The sequence below is a fragment of the Marmota marmota genome, unplaced genomic scaffold (genome assembly GCF_001458135.2).
Source record: "Marmota marmota marmota unplaced genomic scaffold, marMar, whole genome shotgun sequence".
NCBI lineage: Eukaryota > Metazoa > Chordata > Mammalia > Rodentia > Sciuridae > Marmota > Marmota marmota.
In genome coordinates this window covers 31,093,909-31,103,748 of record NW_025999949.1, presented here as the reverse complement: position 1 = coordinate 31,103,748, position 9,840 = coordinate 31,093,909, and positions in this window count along the sequence as shown.

Below are 9,840 nucleotides of genomic sequence, written 5' to 3'. Positions count from 1 at the left end.
AGCCTTTATCGGTATTTTAGCAGAAGGCTGTTTTTCCTTCTGCACTTATTTATATTTAGCCTGAGCATCCTGTTAATTACAGAGCAGTTACAGGAGAATTAGGGACACTATATATAAATTTGCCATTTATGCAAATTGTAAAGAGAGAACAAAGAAAAATTAGCTTAATTAGTGTAATTGCTAAAAAAGCGAGAGGCGAAGCAAACAGGGCTTTAATCAAAGAAGAGGCAGAGGAAGTCTCAAGGAAATGGTGACCCAAATCAGCAAACAGATCCCAGGGCTCTGACCTTTCATGATCTGAAGACCTTGCAGAGCTGTTGGGGTGACTTGAAGCCATGGCAGGGAGCGGCTGGGGGTTCCCAGTATTAAAACACCATGTGGTTTCCTGAGAAATGGAAGAAAACCCATAAACTTGGAAAGCTGCTGTATGCCTGTGAGTGTGGGCACCAAGGAGCGTTGGGGACAGGGAGCAGCACATGATACCCCTGGCACCATCTGTCCAGAAAACACCTACTCAGCACCTACTAAGTGCTGGGGACTGTTTAGATGCTGGGGACACAAATTGAATTAGATGTTGTCTCTGCCTTCATGGGACTGGGAGAGAGAGGAGGAAAGTCCAATCAACAAATGACACATGAAGGGCAACGTAGAGGGGCCTGCAGGATAAGGCAGCCAGAGAGAGCAAAGAAAATTGGAGTAAGTCTACTTAAATTTTAATTTTACATAAACAAAAATATATTTTTCGTCTAAGTATGTTCATGCAATATTTAGGGCAAACTTAACACTTAAAAGATTATTTGTTGTTCATCTGAAATTCACCCTAACTGAAGATCCTACGTCTTTCCTGGAAATCCCCAAGGAGGCACAGAGGTGACCCCCCCCTTACCCCTATAGCCCCAAAACTATAGGTCACAGAAACATCCAGAACTTTCCCTGAATGCAGAAAAATGTCTCCTGGCAAGTGCATTTTCCTTCATCCCTGGTGTAACATCAATGGAGACATAGAAAGAGCACTCTGAGACAAACAGAAGCTGGGCTTCAGGGTGACAGTCAGAGGACTTCTGAGGACCCGGGAGTCTGTATGTGTATTTGTCCCTGACTCCCAGAATCTTCAGTAGAACCACCAGACAGAACTGTCTATGAGCATGAGGTCTTCGCTTTTCATGGAGACCAAGGAGGGGGCTCAAGTACCACCTGTGAGCAGATGTGCTGCGCCTTGTGCTTAACCCACATGAGGTAGGTGATATTGTCCCCATTTCATAGACATGGGGAAAGGCACAGAGATTCAAGTGACTCCAGGGAGAGCGGCTAAGAGGCACTAGGGCTGGGATTTAACCCAGACAGGCTAGCTCCAGAGCCTGAGCTCTGACGCGTTCTGCTCCACCTACCACACAGGATCTGTGGGGCGGCAGCAAGACAACCGGCAGAAAACCCCATCAGCCATCCCATGCCATTTTACTTAGGAGATAACAAAAACAAACTAGCCTGTGTGCATGGGAGCATTCTGTGGAAATAAGGAGGGCAAATAGAACTGTGAATTTCTATCCACACATTTGCGACATGCTCCACTGGAAAGAAGGGATCTAATCCCACGTTCAGTCTATCTCCACCCCGTATGGTTAGCCACATGAACAGCAAAACCAAGGCCGCCCACTGTGAGGCCTCCAGTTTCCCGCTCTGGGACTCAGTAATAACACAGTTGTGCCCAGCTATTCAACATGTGCAATACCTGCCCCGAGTCACAGCCCAGAGAGAGTCTTAACTCAAAATTCATGGAGATAAATGATGCATGGAGGCCGACCAAAGCCACATTGTAGAATGGAACTACATAGGATTTGCTTTTTTTCTTTATACAGGGGGCACCTGATGAGTTCTGATCTCTGCTTTTCTCAATAAGTAACTGGTAAGGATTCTTAGCCAACAAACAACAACAATCTTCGAAGTGATGGTTGGATCCAGTCCCTTTGTTTTATGTCCCTCGTGCAGATTATCTGCTCCTGTCACATAGTGACTTAATATTGGTCATACCAAGCTCCCAATCTTCACTCCTACACTGGCCAAAATGACAGTCTTCCCACGCCTGCCTTTGGAAAGCAGACGTTCCCTAGAGCAGAACTCAGGTGAGGACAGACCTCTACAGCTGTTCTGGACTCCAGACTTGGCAAGAAGGATCAGCCTGCTGGAGACAATGGTTTCCATTCTACCTTGTCCTTAGGAGGAGGAGTTGGTACATTCCTGGAGACTACTGGGGAAGCCTAAACACGGAACCCACCAATGGAATGGGAGTAAAGTGATTCACAGGGTTGAGAACTGTAACTATTTGACATTTCCAAGCTGCTTTACTCTGTCTTTTACTCGTTAAGGAGTTCTTGGTTGCAAGAAACAGGAACATATAAACAGCAAGCTAACGCATATTTTTAAAAATGGTGCAAGCTGAAGACACAGCTCAGCCTCACAAGGGACAGGAACCAAAATATGAGTTATGTCATCAGTATGGGACACGACACTGTCTTGTGTCTGACTTTTAGGGTTGAAGTAGCAGAGAATAGAAATGGTCACCCTAACTCCTCATGATCTCACAATCCAAGCATCTAATACTCTGTGGCATAGTTCAGATTACTGAGAAAAAAATAAAAGCAAAAACAGGGAAAGAAATGGGAGGAGAAGAGAGACCAGCTTAATGTGGCCTGTGACTTACTTTGTCTGGAGTCATTTGTCAATCTTTGATCCATCCAGCCATAGCAATTAAGAGTAATTTCCAGTGTAGACAGGGCGACCAGGGCTGTGGGACATGGATTCCTCAAGACGGGCAGACACAGGGAGGACACAGTCATCTTCTCTGCGGCAGTGACTTTTCCTCTCTGCCCCTTGGACAACATCGTCACAGTGGCGACATCCGCCATGACATCCTCCTCTCCTGACCAGGACACTGGATGTCTCACACCTGCTTCACTGGTTCTGGGGTTGCTTTCTCCTTTGTCCCCTTTATCTGGGGATGACATTTTCTGAAACAGCCTGAAGGTTTTTCATTTGGTTTTGTGTGGATGTTTCTGTTTGTTCTTCCTGATGACACTGTATGTTTCTTTTTGTCTTAGGATGCCATCCTGTGTTGTGTTTCTTTGTGATGAAGGCACATGATGGTGATTGAGCTTCCCCACACCTGCTCATGGCAGATAAATCATGGCCTTCTCCTCAGCCAGAAAGACACTCGGGAGAGACACTCGTGCCAAGAGAACAAGGATGAGTCCACGCACTATGGCTCGTGCCACCAAGTGTGGCATATGTACCAGCCAGCACTGATAGTTGGGGACTCCAAGTCACTGGATGATAAATGTCCACAGGAGAAAATTTATGAGTACAGTTTCTGAAAGAGCCAACATCAAACTCCCTGCCACCTTCTTTATTTTCATGGGCACAGACAGATTTATTTAGGAGAGCAGAGACACATTCCAGGGAGAACAGGGTCTATCTCAAAAAAAAAAAAAGATGTCTTTGGGGCAAAAGTAAAAAATACACACTCATGGGAGAGTTCAGGCCATCTTGAGGGTGAGAAGCTCTTGGAGTAAAGCACGGGATATACATTCATGGAAGAATGCCGGCCATCTCAGGCAGAGAGAGCAACCCCTTGGCATGGAGGGTTAATATATGGAGGGACAGGGGTTGATATTTACAAAGGGAAAGATGAAACCAGGTGGAGTAAGGCAACTTTATGCTCATTTCCTTCATCCCCGACCCCCACACTTTTTTTCTTTCCCCAGTCCTCACCTCTTACTCTCTGGTTTTCCTCTCTGTGCTACAATCCAAGTGAGAGCTGGAGGCCTCTCTCTATGGGGCTCATGCAAGCCCTGTGTAAACTTCAGGTGGTTCTGGCTGTAAGTACACCTCCCCACACGGGGCTGTGGGTCTGACTACAGCTGAGATTGAAATATGGTATCACTCTGGATGTAGAAGCACCCAGAAAACCTCACCGGGACTTGGGTACATCTGCCCCACAGCTCTAGGTGAGAATACCCCTGTATTTATTTTGGCTTCAGTCCTTTTCTTGGATTTAAGCTGCTGAGGAAGATGTGCTTTAAGATTAACCAAAGGCTGAATGTTTTCTCTAATATGTGGATGCTAATCACAATAAGGTGGGGGCCACTAGGGAAGAATAGCGTTACCTTAGAAGAGGTAGAGGGAAGTGATGGGAGGGGAGGGGAGGGGATGTGGGGATAGGAAAGACAGTAGAATGAAACAGACATTATTACTGTATGTGTATATGTGACTGCATGACCAATGTGATTCTCCAACATGCACACTCAGGAAAAGGAGAAATTATATCCCATCTATGTATAATATAGCAAAGTGCATGAATGCATTCTACTTTAAAAAATTTTTAAAAAGATTAACAGAGATAAATGTGCCCAGAGAATGGATTCCAGGATGGTAGCAAGACTTGAGACAATCACATGAGGACAGATGAAGAAGCTGGGGTGTTGAACCAGAGGAGATGGAGTGGGGAAGCCTGGAATGTCTGAAGGGCTGGTATCTGTAAAGCAAGAACTTGCCCCAGTATCTCCAGTGGGTAGGACCAGGGCCAGTGGGGAAAAGCAGATGAGTTAGTTTCATTGTTAAATATGAGTTACCCATTTTAATGTCTATATTAGTAGTTATTCTTTAATGATTGGCCATTTCTGGATTGTGTTTGAACTTGGCGATTGAGTTCCCAGACAGGGGTGATGTCTCTGGTGGTATATTTGACAACTCGTGGATGTGATAAGTCCAGACAACATGACCAGCTGTGCTGAGGTACTCTTTTATTCCTTAAGTGTCCTTCTTGAAATATCCAGTACCCCATGTCTTATCCCATTTCCCTGAAGGGCCACCATCCCTGCCAGATTTTCAAATGCTCATTGTCAACTTTGGTACTGTGGAATAAGGGGCTCCACATGAATCAGATATGCCCCTGCCCTCCTGGTGCTCCAAACCTAGTAGAAAAGTCATGAGAAGAAGAGCACAAGGGTGAATTTGAGGTTCACTGACTTCCAGTTCCATCTCTCAGTTTCCGTTGAGAAGAGACCTTGTCCTGGGACCTCCATGGAGAGGGAACTAAGAAGTCACCAGCTTCACTGGAGAAGGAAGGTGAGAGCCACCAGCTCACCCACCTCTGCTTCTTGGTCACTAGCAGAACACGTCGACCCCTGCACCAAGGTGGGGGTGGGCCCACCTGGATGGGTTTTTTAAAAGGGAATTTATCTAGTGAGCTGGCAAATGCCTTTAAATCTGTTATCTCATTTGATAATCCCAAGGACTTAGGGAGGTAAGACTCCCATTTTGACTATTTTAAGATGAGGGGATTAAAGTTCAGAGGGTTTATCAGCTATCTATTTTCACACACCAAGGAAGCCCAGAACTCCACAGCTCCTTCTTCAGAACCTAAATCCTATGACAAAGCCTATCCTTGCCCTGAATCTGAGGGGTATTTTAGGAAGTAGCAGGTGGGGGTAGTGAGTAGCGCACTCTACCCTACCTATTATTTGTAATTTAGGAAAAATAAGGCTGACCTCTCTGGATGAAATTGTAAGACCATCGAAAACCACTTCACCATGAAAACTAAATGCCACCCTAAGGTAAAAGAGCTCTGCAAACAGGAGAGCAACAGTAGAACACACAGCACAGTTCCAGCCCCTTGGGAGCCTTACCAGGGAAAGGGGCTGGTGCACAAATGTCCATAGAGAAGTAAACTCTGGAAGCATTTGGGAATATTCCTAAGTGAGAATGTGCCATATAGAAGTTTTCAAATGAGCTTATGGAGAGCAAATTCCTGTGTTTTGTGGACTGCAGACGAAGGATAATGGATCCTCCCAACTTATTTGTACTAGCACTGGCCCAAGGAGTAAATGCTGCTAAGAGTAGATGGAGTCACAGAAGGGGTTTCTAAATGGACATCCCTCTCCTCTGCTGGTTAGAGCCTGGTACAGGAAAAGGAAGGACGAAGCAGGTCTTTTTCTGTAGACTCTGGCTAGTGGTGCATCCCGGTCTCTTCATAATTGGAGGAAGGGGGATTATCACTAATCAACAGATGTAGGACTTTTTGAATGGAAGGGATGTAACTTCTTTAGGAACAGCAGGGTTGCCTGGAAAGAGGATTTTTAGACTAGACTTGTTTATAATTTACATGGAGTTGCAGGATAAAGGAACTATTACATTTAGCTATTAGTGTATAACAAGTTACTACCAATAGCAAAAGCAATATGACAACTTGTTATTACATCTTTCTTTTTATAAAGTTTTATCAGTGCATTATAATTGTGCCTAGTGATGGGATTCATGTGCCATTCATATACGCCCATAATTTTCACCAATTAATTTCCTACTCTTCCCCACTCCTCTCCTCTTCCTCCCTTTGCTCCCCTTCCTCCACTCTTTTGATCTTCTGTCTATTTACATGTATATTTTTTCATTAGTACATTATAATCATAAATAAAAATGGGATTCACTGTGGTGTATTTATACTTGTATATAGAATGATTTGTTGATTTATGCCCAGTTCTTCCCCTCTCCCATCCTGCCCCAAATTCCTACCACTCCTCTACCGATCTGGGTTCAACTTTTATGAGATTCTCCCCTCTTTTAATTCTCTTCTTCCTCTCTCACTTCTGCATATGAGAGAAAACATTTGACCTGTGACTTTCTGACTCTGGCTTATTTCACTCAACATGATGTTCTCTGGTTCCATCCATTTATCAACAAATGACACAACTTCATACTTATTTATGTCTCACTAAAACTATCTTTTAAATACACCACATTTTCTTTATCCATTCATCTGTTGACAGGCACCTAGCCTGGTTCCTTAACTTGACTATTGTGAATTGCGCTGCTGAAAACATTGGAATGTGTGTGTGTCGCTAGGATATGCTCATTTCAGTTCTTTGGATAAATACCAGGGAGTGGAATTGGAGGGTCATATGGTGGATCCATTCCTAGTTGATTCTACGAGTTGACTGGGCTCAACAAGATGGTTCTCATTTGGCATCTCTCATGTGGCAATCAGAGCAGCTGGAACCACAGTCTTCACGAGTCAACTCTATTAAATGACCATTTGGCTCACTCCCAAGCCTGCAGGGGATGCTGGCTGTCCACTGAGACCTCAGTCATGACTCTTGGTCACAGTACCTACAAGTGGCAGCTCTCTGTACCTGGGCCTTCTCAAAGTGGTAGTTGAGCTGAGAATAGGAGTGTGGTGAGAGCAAGAGTTCCAAGAAAGCCAGGCAGAAGTTTCATGGATTCTTGTGACCTAACCCCAGAGTCTTGGAAGGCCACTTCCACTAATGAAGATCATGTGTGAGGCAGAGGGCTCCATGTTGGGTATATAAGAATGAAATGTCACAACATGGGCCTTCGGAAAGTGACAACTAATCAGAGGAACATACATTAACGAAATAGAATGCTCTGATAAACATCTGTCCAGGTCATGATGGGGGCACAAACAAAGAAAGCATTTCAGAGGGTGAGGTATCAGAGTGGGCTTCACAGAGGAGGTGATTTCTTGGACAGAGGCAGGAAGATGTTGTTTGCTCTGGACAGTGTGTGGGGAGGTGTAGGGAAAGCACTTGGTACGAAAAGAAGGAGAGCACCACACAATGGAACAAAAGAGATGATCTTTGCATTCTGGGAACTGTAAGACATCCAACACAGAAAATCCACAAAGTGGAACTGTGTTTGCACAAGGTGGTGACATCAGCCATCTGGAGAACTGCTTGAGTGGGTTAGCTCAGAAACACAGCTCAGCTCTTGCAGTGCTCCTTGATTTTACAGTGTGCTCTACGTATCATGAACGCTAGCCTATCTGGAGGGGTGGCAGGCAGGTCAGGAACATGAAGTACTTCCTGGTCAGGTTTTTGAAGGCACATGCTAGTAGGGTTGGTATTGTCAAGATTGTAATTTGGGCAATGCTGGGTGAGAACCGAGAAGGTAGAACGGCAAGCCACGAGGTCGTGGAAGTAGGTGGAGGCTAGACCAAGAGAGTCAGCCCTGACCTTGGGGACAATTCACAAGTTTATGTTGATTACCACCATGTCCAGGCACTCTTCAAGACACCGAGGATCCATCAGTGAACAGTGGGCACAGTCTCTGCCGCCAGGCAGTTTGGCTCCTCTTTGGAGAGCAGACACGACACAAGTTAGGGAGGGACAATGGGGCAAAGCGTCCAGCACCAGGGATGAAAAATGTGGCAGGGAGGGACAAAGGGGAGAGTTTTGATGCAAGCAGGAGAGAAAGGGAAAGAGCAAAGCAAAACAAAACAAAAGCAGAGAATTCTAGCATGTCCGTGAAGGGAAGGCGATTGGCTCACCCCCGCAGAGTGATCCTGGGTGCAGCCCTGGGAGGAGAGGTCCCCAAAGGAGTGTCCGCACAGGGCTGATGAGACCGACTTGCCTGTGAAGGGACTTCACTTCATGATGGGCATGAAACTGAGGGAAGGGGGCAGAGGCAGACACTGGGATGACAGATTAGAAGGCCCGGGTATTAATTCAGGTGAAGTATGTTGGGGGCTTGTGTCGAGTGGGAGGAAGGACTGTTGAGAACTGACTGGCTTCTGGGTACATTGTGAAAGGACAGTTGACCCTCAGTATCTGCAGAAGGATGGCTTCAGGACCCCTTATGGAATTGTACAGATGCTCAAGTCCCTTGTCCTAAATGCTGTAGTATTTGCATATAACCTACACACATCCTCCCATATGGTTTAACTCATCTCTAGATTAGTTATCATACCTAATACAATGCAAATGCTATGTAAATAATTGGTATACTGCATTTTAAGAGAATAATGACAAGAAAAAGCCTGCACATGTTCAGTGCAGATGCAACTTTTTGAAAACATTTTATTCATAATTGGTTGAATATGCATATATAGAACCCACAGATAGGGGGGATCAACTGCAAAATGAACAATATTTTCTCATGGATAAGATGTGAAATGTGAGAAAAGGAGAAGAACCCAAGACTCCTAAGAGAAATCTACTGATTTGGAAAGCGAGGTGGAGATGCCCAGTTGCCAGCTGAAGTAGAAGAGACATGTGCCAATCACTAAATGTTCCTGAGCTCCCTCACATTTCTGAGCACCCTTGCTATTATTCAGATTCATATGACTCCTTCTTACTCATGGACTAGAGGCAGGGGTGATCTGTATCTCTTCTGGGTCAAAACATTTAGGAGTCATTGCATAACCCACCAGCTCACTATTTTATCACTACCAGGACTAAGGAAGTCATGTGCTCAGAGGTGGCAGATCCCCATGATCCTGGGTCTCTGAATGACTGTATAATCGCTTGCCAACAACTTGTGTTGAATGTGTAACATCAGTGAGAAATATGGACTTGATACATAAAGACATGAGATTTGAGGATCTATTTGTTATTGCAGTATAACTTATGCTATCCTAACTAATCCATCTGGATATATGTGTCTGAAATTCAGGGAAAAAAGAATTTATCAGTATAAATGTGGCAATGAAGCTTAGGAAACGAATGTGATGACTTGGTGAGAGATTGCATAGTGATGGTAAAGGGGGCAGGAGGAAAGGGCTCTGAGAAACAGCAATATTTAAAAAGAAGAAAGATAAAGAGGATCTCTGAAGTCTGAGAAGGAGCATTCAGAGATGCAGGATGACTAGAGAAACACGGGAACCAAGACAGAAAGGAATTCCAAGGACAAGAGGAGGAGGCCAGAGGTATACCCACCTTGTAATACATCCCCCAATGCATCCCGATTCAGTTCATGTCCATCTGCCTTAGAATAACAAACACAGATAGACTACCTCAGAGACTCCTGAGAAGTAGATGCAGGCCATGGAGAGAC